The sequence below is a fragment of the Prionailurus viverrinus genome, chromosome E3, assembly GCF_022837055.1.
Source record: "Prionailurus viverrinus isolate Anna chromosome E3, UM_Priviv_1.0, whole genome shotgun sequence".
Lineage (NCBI taxonomy): Eukaryota > Metazoa > Chordata > Mammalia > Carnivora > Felidae > Prionailurus > Prionailurus viverrinus.
In genome coordinates, this window is record NC_062576.1 from 16399694 (window position 1) to 16409495 (window position 9802).

At 41.2% G+C, this 9802-nt stretch overlaps 1 pseudogene; it reads left to right on the top strand.

The window, feature by feature from the left end:
- On the top strand, positions 1-338 carry LOC125154835 (calmodulin-like; annotated as a pseudogene).
- Positions 339-9802: the final 9464 nt, after the last annotated feature.

The window sequence follows — 9802 nt, forward strand, 5'->3', positions numbered from 1 at the left end:
ATGAGGACTCTTGGGCAAAACTCCATAGCAAAGTTTCAGGATAAATGAATGAAGCAAATGATAATGAAAATAGTACAACTGAGTTCCTGGACTTTCTGACAATGATGGCAAGAAAAATGAAAGACAGGGACAGAGAGTAAAGAAGTTAGAGAAGCATTCTTGTGTTTAATAGGAATGACAATGGCTATGTTAGTGTGATAGAATTATGTCACATGATAAAACACCTTGGAGAAAAGTTAACAGATGAGGAGGTTGATGAAATGATCAGGGAAGCAGATATTAATATTGATAGTCAAGTAAACTATGAAGAATTTGCATAAATGATGTCAGCAAAGTGAGAATATTGTACAAAATGTGTTGAAGTTTCTGTACAAAATTGTTTGCTTTTTTCTTTGTAAAAGCTTCTTCATACTATCAAAAGAATATAAATCCGTAGTCATTAGATTTAGTCCTCTGTGTTTTTCTTCCTTATTTTACTATTATTGTCCTATACCTTATTTTAGAAAGTGCATCAGGGGCGCCTGGGTGGCTCAGTCGGTTAAGCAGCCGACTCTTGGTTTTGGCTTAGGTCATGATCTCACGGTTCAAGAGTTACAGCCCCACATTGATGTCAACTCAGAGCCTGCTTGGGATTCTCTCTCTGTCTCTCTCTCTCCTCCTCCCCCTCTCTCTGCCCCGCTCCCAGGCTCACTCACACTTTCTCTCCCTCTCAAACTAAATAAACAAACTTAAAAAAAAAAATAGAAAGTGCATCAAGTAGCATGTGGCTTACTAAATTAATGGTTGTCAAACTTTTTGGGTTCAGCATCCCTTTATGTTTTAAAATTTCATTGAAGATTTTTAAGTCTTTCTATTTATATTAATTATATCTATTAAAATTTGCCATATTAGAACTTAACACAGAATTTTAAAACATTTATTTGTTTATTACAAAATAATAATAAACTCTTACATGTTGACATAAATATTTTTAAAATACTTCCTCTTCTTTTTTAAATTTTTTTTTTTTTTTTTTCAACGTTAATTTATTTTTGGGACAGAGAGAGACAGAGCATGAACGAGGGAGGGGCAGAGAGAGAGGGAGACACAGAATCGGAAACAGGCTCCAGGCTCTGAGCCATCAGCCCAGAGCCCGACGCGGGGCTCGAACTCCCGGACCGCGAGATCGTGACCTGGCTGAAGTCGGACGCTTAACCGACTGCGCCACCCAGGCGCCCCAAAATACTTCCTCTTCTAAAACCAAAAAAATAGTGAGAAAAGTGGTCTCATTTTACATTTTTGCATATCTCTTTAATGTCTGGCTTGGTAAAAGACAGCTGGATTTTCTTTAAAAAAATTTTTTTAATGTTTATTTATTTTTGAGAGAAAGACATGGAATGTGAGTGGGGGAGAGGCAGAGAGGGAGACACAGAATTCCAAGCAGGCTCCAGGCTCTGAGCTGTCAACACAGCTCCATGTGGGGCTGGAATTCACAAACCCGGAGATCGTGACCTGAGCCGAAGTCAGACATTCAACAATTAAGCCACCCACGCGCACCATCGTTACTTGCTTTTTAAGCTTTCTTTAATTCTTAAAGAAAATCTAGTTATGGCACTATTGACAAACAAGTTATATATTTGATTTCAACCTAAAAAAAAAAATCACAATTAGTTTTGTAAGAAACTGCCATACTGTCTTCCAAAATGTACCATTTTGTATTCTCACCAGCAATGACTGAGAGTTCCTGTTACTCCACATCCTCACCAATGCTTGGTATTGTCAGTGTTTTGGAAATTTAGCCGTTCTAATAGGTGTGCAGTCGTGTGTCATTGTTTTCACTTGCAATTCTCTAATAATATATGATGTTGAGCATATTTTCACATGCATATTTGCCATCTGTGTAGCTTCTTTGGTGAGGTGTCTGTTCAGATCTTTTGCCATTTTTAAGCAGGCTGTTAGTTTTCTTACTGCTGAATTTAAAAGGTTCTTTTAACTGAGGAGGCTCAGTCAGTTGAGCATCCAACTTTGGCTCAGGTCCTGATCTCACGGTTCATGGGTTCAAGCCCAGCGTCGGGCTCTGTGCTGACAGCTCCAAGCCTGGAGTCTGCTTCCGATTCTGTGTCTCCCTCTCTTTCAGTCCCTCCCCCGCTCATGCTCTATCTCACTCTCAAAAATAAATAAACATTAAATTTTTTTTAATAAATAAAATTTCTTTATATATTTTGGACACCTGTCCTTTAGCAAATATCAAGTTTTGCAAAGATCTTCTCCCAGTCTGTGACATATTTTTTCATTTTCTCCACAGTGTCTTTCACAGAGCAGGAGCTTTTAATTTTAATGAAGTCCAACATCAATTCTTTCTTTCATGGATCATGCTTTTGGTGTTGTATCTAAAAAGTCAATGCCAAGCCCAAGGTTACCTAGATTTTTCATCTGTATTATCTTCTAACAGTTTTGTAGTTTTGCCAGAGGTTAGGGGAAGAGAAGGACAAATCGTGGAATAGGGGGGACTTTTAGGGCAATGAAACTATGCTCTACGATACAATAATGATGGGCACATGTCATGATACATTTGTGAAAACGCATAGACTGTACTTACACAAAGAGTGACCCCTAATGTGAACTACTGGACTTTAATTAATAAAAATGTATCAATATTGGTTCATCAGTTGAAACAAATGTGTGATACTAATACAAGGCGCAAATGTAGGGGAAACAGTGGGAGAAGTGGTATATAGAAACTTTCTGTACTTTTCCATCAATTTTCCATAAACCTAAAACACTTCTAAAACTAAAGTCTACTAATTGTTTAAATTATAACTAGCCCCCAAACTACCACAAAACAGGCAAGTATTACAAAATGAAATTATTAAGGGTGCCTGGCTGGTTCAGTCAGTGGAGCATGTGGCTCTTGATCTTGGGATTGTGGGTTCAAGCCTCACGTTGGGTGTAGGGTTACTTAAAAATAAAAAATCTTTAAAAAAAAAGGAAATTCAAGTGAGGTTTTGTTCGTGATTATCAGAACTCATATTTTATCAACACTGTGCAGAGACAATTCTTGAAAGCCCAATTTGAAAGGATCAACTTTTTTTATCTTCATGAAATTGTCCTATTCACTTCCAGATATGATTAGGGTTGTGACATATTGAAATCTTCGTGAACATTATTAATCCAATTAACGTTGGCATTGGGAACAGAGAGTTTATTCATGAGGTATTTACTACTTCATCTGCTGTTATGAACTGTTGCCAGTGGCATTTACAAAGCAAAGGCCTCACACCAGAACTACTTGCAGTGAAAGGTGGCATCTGGGGCGCAGGTGTTGAGGTCAGCATGCTGGGCTATGAGTGCTGAATGGCGCACGTTTGTCCATCATTTTCCTCTAGTCAGCTATTGGGAAACTTTGGTTCATCCAGCTTGATAGGATAGGATAACACTCAGCTTTCACTTGGCAAGAACCACAAATGCAGGAAAGGCCATGAAAGCACAGGATGGTGCTTGTGCTTAAGAGAATCTTGAGCTTAGGTGAAGTTTTGTAAAAGGAGAATTAAATTGTTAAAAACTCATCCCAATCTGTCCGGCCTTGATTGATGGAGACAGTCTCCTGGTCATTAAAGAGGTGTGTTCTTTTTTGGGATAGAGATCGATCATGAAACTTGTTCATGGCTTCTTTCTGATCAGCAGCTTAGTCTTCTAAGAACCTTTACATTGGGACAGGAGTCCTTGGAGAGTGGAACTGAGTTTTGAGGCTACTACCAGGGTAATGTCCCATTTATAAATTAATAAATGGACCATCTGGCTTAAAAACCAAGGAGTTCTTTTAGAAAGAACCTCTCCCTAAGACCCTACCTATGTTGGGAACATGAAAGACTAGAGTTCCTTGACCTATAATATCGTTGGCCATATTCTGTACTGTGGAGACCTCATCAAGGTAGAGCACTGCCAAAGCACCAGCCCACTGTCTCTACGGGTCATAGTGTGAGTCTGTGGCTGTCATTTCCCCCAGGAGATGCTAGATTCCAGCTCTCCCTTATGTTTTGTATCCTTCACAGCTCCTGGCATAAGGCCTTGCAGCATGGCAGGTTGCTGAGTCAATGTTGATCTACTGCAGCTCTGACTTCAGATTCCATCAGGGCAGTTTTTGTTTCAGAAAGTAAACAGGAGAAGAGTGGACCCAGCCTGGCACTGGCCAATTTAGCAATTTAAAGGTATAAGCTCTTCAAAATGTGGGCAATTCCTCTGATTTTCTGGGTCTGTCTTTGCTCCCAGGGCCCCTCAGATGAAATAAATTCACTTCTCCCAAGGAACTCTCAAAAACACACTCCCTACTGAGGGTGGATCTGTCTATATTTCTAGGACTCATATCTGAAATCCTCCTTTAAATCCTTCCCCTCCCTAGGCTACCTCCCACCCATCTGCAGGGGTAGCAAACACGGATCCCAGTGGGGCAGACAGCCAGTTTGCATGAGGGAAGGAGGCCTGTTAACATGGGGGCTGGTGTGAATTGTGACAAACTGAAAGGCATTCATATTTGCAAGTTCTTAAAACTGTCCTGGTCAAATCAAATGCATGAACTGGAAGTCCAGTTCAGTCACCTATAGCCAATGTGGGATGTTTGATCCTCACCGTATGGTATAAACTGCTTAGGTGTGAACAAAAGGGCCTTTCCCAACCTGGCTTCCCACAGCTTGCCCTTCGAGTCCAGCCGCTCCCACCTACGTCCCTACACTCTGCTTACATGACATACTTTTATGCATGCCCTCCCTGGTCACCTTTGCATGTGCATTCTTTTTGTTCCCCAGCATTTATCAAACACCTAATGCAGCAGGCACTAAAATAGGTGCTGAGGAAACAAACGTGAACAAGAGTTTCTGACCTCATGGAGTTTACAGGGTCGTGAGAGACATATACATTAGATAATTACCAGCCTGTGATAAGGGATATGAGAGCAGTACAGGGTGTGACTGAAACGTACACAAAGAGCACCTTGCCAGATCAGGGAGAGCAGGTTTGGGAAGGCTTTTCAGAGGAGTAGATATTAGCTGCAGTTGAAGGGGAGCTGAAGAAGCAAGGATGAGGGCGAAAGGGTAAGGGAGGGTGTAGGGAGAGGGCTTCCTAGAAGAAGCAGCAGCACTTGTAAAGGTCCCTAAGAAAACTGACATTCCATGTGATTTGAGACTAAGGATGTGAGAAGGGTGGCATAAGATAAAACTGGGAAGGTGAGCAAAGTCCAGATCTTCCCAAGCTTTGTGGCCAAACAAAGGAGTTCAGATTTTGTCCTAAGGGCAATGGGCAGCCACCAACGGTTTTTAGTCAAAGACCGTTTTGGACCCAAATTTGCCTTTTAGAAGAATCACTCTGGCTTCAGTGTGGAGGACAGGCTGATGTAGCAAGCCTGGAGGTAAAGAGGACAATTACAGGGTCATCATAATAAACCAGCCAGAGATGATGGTGGCCTGGCCTGAGGAACAACACTGGGGTGGAAAGCATGGACCAGACTTGGGAGACAGAAGTGACATACCTCAGAGATTGATTATGAGATTAGGAGGAGGTGTCAATGATGAACATGGAGTGCCCTGATCTAGTCATCCTTTCAGCTTAATTCTCTCATTAGCCCTCATGGACCTTCCAGGCACCTTTCTACCTGCTGCCCCAGCACTCTGTCCCACTGCTAGTTTAGCACAGCGTATTGTTTAATGGTGACAGGTTGTTCGTCCTATTTCCTTGTTATGTTGGGCAGGGACCCTGTGTCAGTCAGGGTCAAATTAGGAGATGGAAGCCATACAGTAATTTTAACAGCTTAAGTTTAATGTGTAGAATTACACATTACACAAGAAATTTCAGTAAAGACAACTCTAAAGAATATAGGATCAGCAGATATAAGGTTCATCAACCACCTCTGAGGCTGGGGTAGAGCACTAGGCCTGAGAACCAGACCCAGTTGGAGAGGACGTGGCTGTGGAAATTGGATGGCACAGTTGCTTGGTGCTGTGCCAGTGGTAGTTGCTGGAAATCTGCCCTCCAGAATTTGCTGGAAACCTACCTTCCGAGGTCCCAAAGAAAGCCATTTCATAGAAAGGTGTCTCACTGGAGGCACCCTCCTACAAAGCCAACTAAAGGGTGTTGCAGGGGAAAGCTGCTGGGTGCTGCTTACCACTATTACTACAGAAGCCAGGCTCTGGAAGAACTACATGAGCTGCAGGGTCGTGGCGCTGGAAAAGCCTTCTGTGTTGCAGGAGCTGGGCACTGAGGAATCCACACATACTTCTGGAACCACTGAAATACACCAGAATAAGGAGGAAAACCCCTTGCTCATGCAATCACTCGCCAGAGCCCACAGCTGACAAAGCTTAACATTGTGTCATCTGACAAAGGAAAAATTACTTTTTAAAAAAGTTTATTGGGGTGCCTGGGTGGTTCAGTCGATGAAGCATTGGACTCCGGCTCAGGTCATGATCTTGAGGTTCGTGAGTTTGAGCCCCACGTTGGGCTCTGTGTTGACAGCTCAGAGCCTGGAGCCTGCTTCAGATTCTGTGTCTCCCTCTCTCTCTGCCCCTCCCCACTCACACTCCGTATCTTTCTCTCTCTGAAAAATAAGTAAACATTTTTTAGAAGTTTAGTTATTTATTTTGAGAGAGAGAGAGAGAGAGAGAGAGAGAGAGAGAGTAGGTGGGGGAAGGGCAGGGAGAGAGGTAGAGAGAGAATCCCAAGCAGGCTCTTGTGCAGTGCAGAGCCCAACGCAGGGCTCGATCCCATGAACCATGAGATCATGATTTGAGCCAAGATCAAAAATTGGATGTCTAACTAACTAAGCCACCCAGGCGCCCTGGAAAAATTACTTTTAAATGGCCCAGCTCTGTTTTTGCACAAGCAAGCAATGAAGAGTGAATTTGGAGCCAAGAGGCAATAAATTGGTAAGCAGCACAGACCCCTTCTTGTTTATCCTCGCTGCTGGAGTACCACAGGGGGCTAGAAATCAACATGTCAAGAAAAGTTCAGAATGAAGAAATGTAAATTCAAGTCCTTTGTCTGTTTTGAAATTTTGTTGTTGTTGTTGATGAGTTTCATCAACTCATCAGATACATGATTTGCAAATATTTTCTCCCAGTACCATAGGTTGCTTTTTCATTCTCTTGAGAGTGTCCTTTGAAGTACAGAAGTTTTCAATTTTGATGAAGTTCAGTTTATCTATTTTTTCTTCTGTTGCTTGTGCTTTTAGGGTCATATCCAAGAAATCATTGCCAAATCCAACTTTTCTCCTATGTTTGCTTCTAAGAGTTTTATAAAGTCAGGTCTCATGTTTAGGTGTTTGATTTACTTTAATTTTTGTATGTAATGTAAGATAAGGGGTCAACTTCATTCTTTCGCATGTGAATATCCTGTTTACTTAGCACCATCTGTTAAAAAGTACTTAACCATATATGCAAGGGCTTATTTCTGGGCTCTCCATTCTTTTCCATTGATCTATATGTCAGCCTTATTACCACAGTTGTTAAAAAAATTTTTTTAATGTTTATTTATTTTTGAGAGGACGAGAGACAGAGTGTGAGCGGGGGAGGGGAAGAAAGAGAGGGAGACACAGAATCCGAAGCAGACTCCGGCTCTACACTGTCAGCACAGAGCCCAACACGTGGCTTGAACTCATGAACTTTGAGATTGTGACCTGAGCTGCAGTCGGACACTTAACCGACGGAGCCAACCAAGGGCCCCCACAGTTTTTTTTTTTTTGAAGTTTTGCTTATTTATTTTGAGACAGAGAACAAGACAGTGCATGTGAGTGGGGGGAAGAGCACAGAGAGAAGGAGAGAGAGAATCCTGAGTGCAAAGCCAGATGTGGGGCACAAACCCATGAACCATGAGATCATGACCTGAGCCAAAACCAAGAGTCTGATGCTTAACCCACTGAGCCACCCAGGCATACCACCATACTATTCTGATTACTTTAGCTTTGTAGTTTGTTTTGAAATAAGGGAGTGGGCCTCCAAATATTTTTTTTTCAAGATTGTTTTGGCTATTCAAGATCCCTTCATATTCCATATGAATTTTAGGATGGGATTTTTCTACATCTGAAATAAAAATTATTATGTTGTGATGGGGATTGCATCAAATCTGGAGATCACTTTGGGTAGTGTGGAAATCTTAATTTTTCTATTTATTTACACCTTCCTTAATTTTCAGCAATGTTTTGTAGTTTTCAGTGTACAATTCTTTTGACTTCTTGATCAGATTTGTTCCTAAGTATTTTATTCTTTTTAAGGCTATTGTAAATGGAATGTTCTCAATTTCCTTTTTAGAATGTTACCATTGCTGATGTGACTGATTTTTCAATGTTGATTTTTGTATCCTGGGATTTTGCTGAATTTATTAGTTATAGTGTTTGTGTGTGTGTGTGTGTCTGTGTGTGTGTGGGGGGGGCTCTTTAGACTTTTCTACATATAAAATCATGTTATCAGCAAACAGGGATAATTTTGGGGTGCCTGGGTGGCTCAGTTGGTTAAGCATCCAACTTCGGCTCAGCTCATGATCTCCCAGTTCATGGGTTCAAGTCCTGCACTGGGCTCTGTGCTGACAGCTCAGAGTCTGGAGCCTGCTTTGGATTCTGTGTCTCCCTCTCTCTCTGCCCCTCCCCCATTCTCACTCTGTCTCTCTCTCAAAAAAAAAAAAAAAAAATAAAGAAACATTAAAAAAAGAATGTGTGGTTAATTTCAACATATTTGTGAATTTTCACATCTTCCTTCTGTTAATGATTTCTAGTATCATTCCATTGAAATCAGAAAAGAAATTATGTATGATTGCAAACTCTTTAAAGTTACTGGGGCAGCTAGGTAGCGTCTCACTTCAGCTAAGGTGATGATCTTGCAGTTTGTGGGTTCAAGCCCCACATCAGGCTCTGTGCTGACAGCTCAGAGCCTGGACCCTGCTTCGGATTCTGGGTCTTCCTCTCTCTTCCTCTCTCTCTCTCAGAAATAAAGAAATATTTTAAAATAAAATAAAATAAAATAAAATAAAATAAAATAATTTAGACTTGTTTTCTAGCTTAACATATAGTCTATCCTGGAGAACATTCCATGGGCACTTGAGAAAAATGTGTATTCTGCTTTTGTTGGTTCAACTGTTCTATGCATGTCTGTTAGGTTTAATTGGTTTATAGTGTTGTTCAAGTCTTCTATTTTATTACTGATCTTTTGTCTGATTGTTCTATCTATTATTGCAAGTGGTCACTGATATGTCCAACTATTGTAGAGCTGTTTATTTCTCCCTTCAATTCTTTCAATGTTTGTTTCATATACTTTGGATTTCTGGTATTTTGTACATGTATGTTTATAATTATGGTATTTTCTTGCGAAGTTATCATCAATATAATGCCCTTGGCACTTGCAACAATTATTGACATAAGGTCTGTTTTGTCTCATATTAGTTTAGCTACCTTAGCTCTCTTCTTCTGGTTACCATACGTGAAATCTCTTCCATTCTTTCATTTTCAACCTATTTGCGTCAGATCTGAAATGAATGTCTTGGGCTTTTCCTCCTGCTCCTCCAACCCCAGTGCCACTCCGGCTGTACCACGCTGGCTCAGAGCTCTCTGCTCCTGTTGAACTAGCACCACTGTTGTCTCTCTCCAGCTGCAGACATCATTATCTACCAGGACTTCATCAGCCATGATGAGATATTCTCCAACAACTACAAAAGCCAGATCATGGACAGGCTATGCCTGGAAGTGGAGGGATCAGTAGGACAGAGGGTAACACTGATGACTGGTTCATTGGTGGAAATGCCTCTGATGAAGGCCCCAAAGGTGAAGGTACCAAAAGGACATTAACCA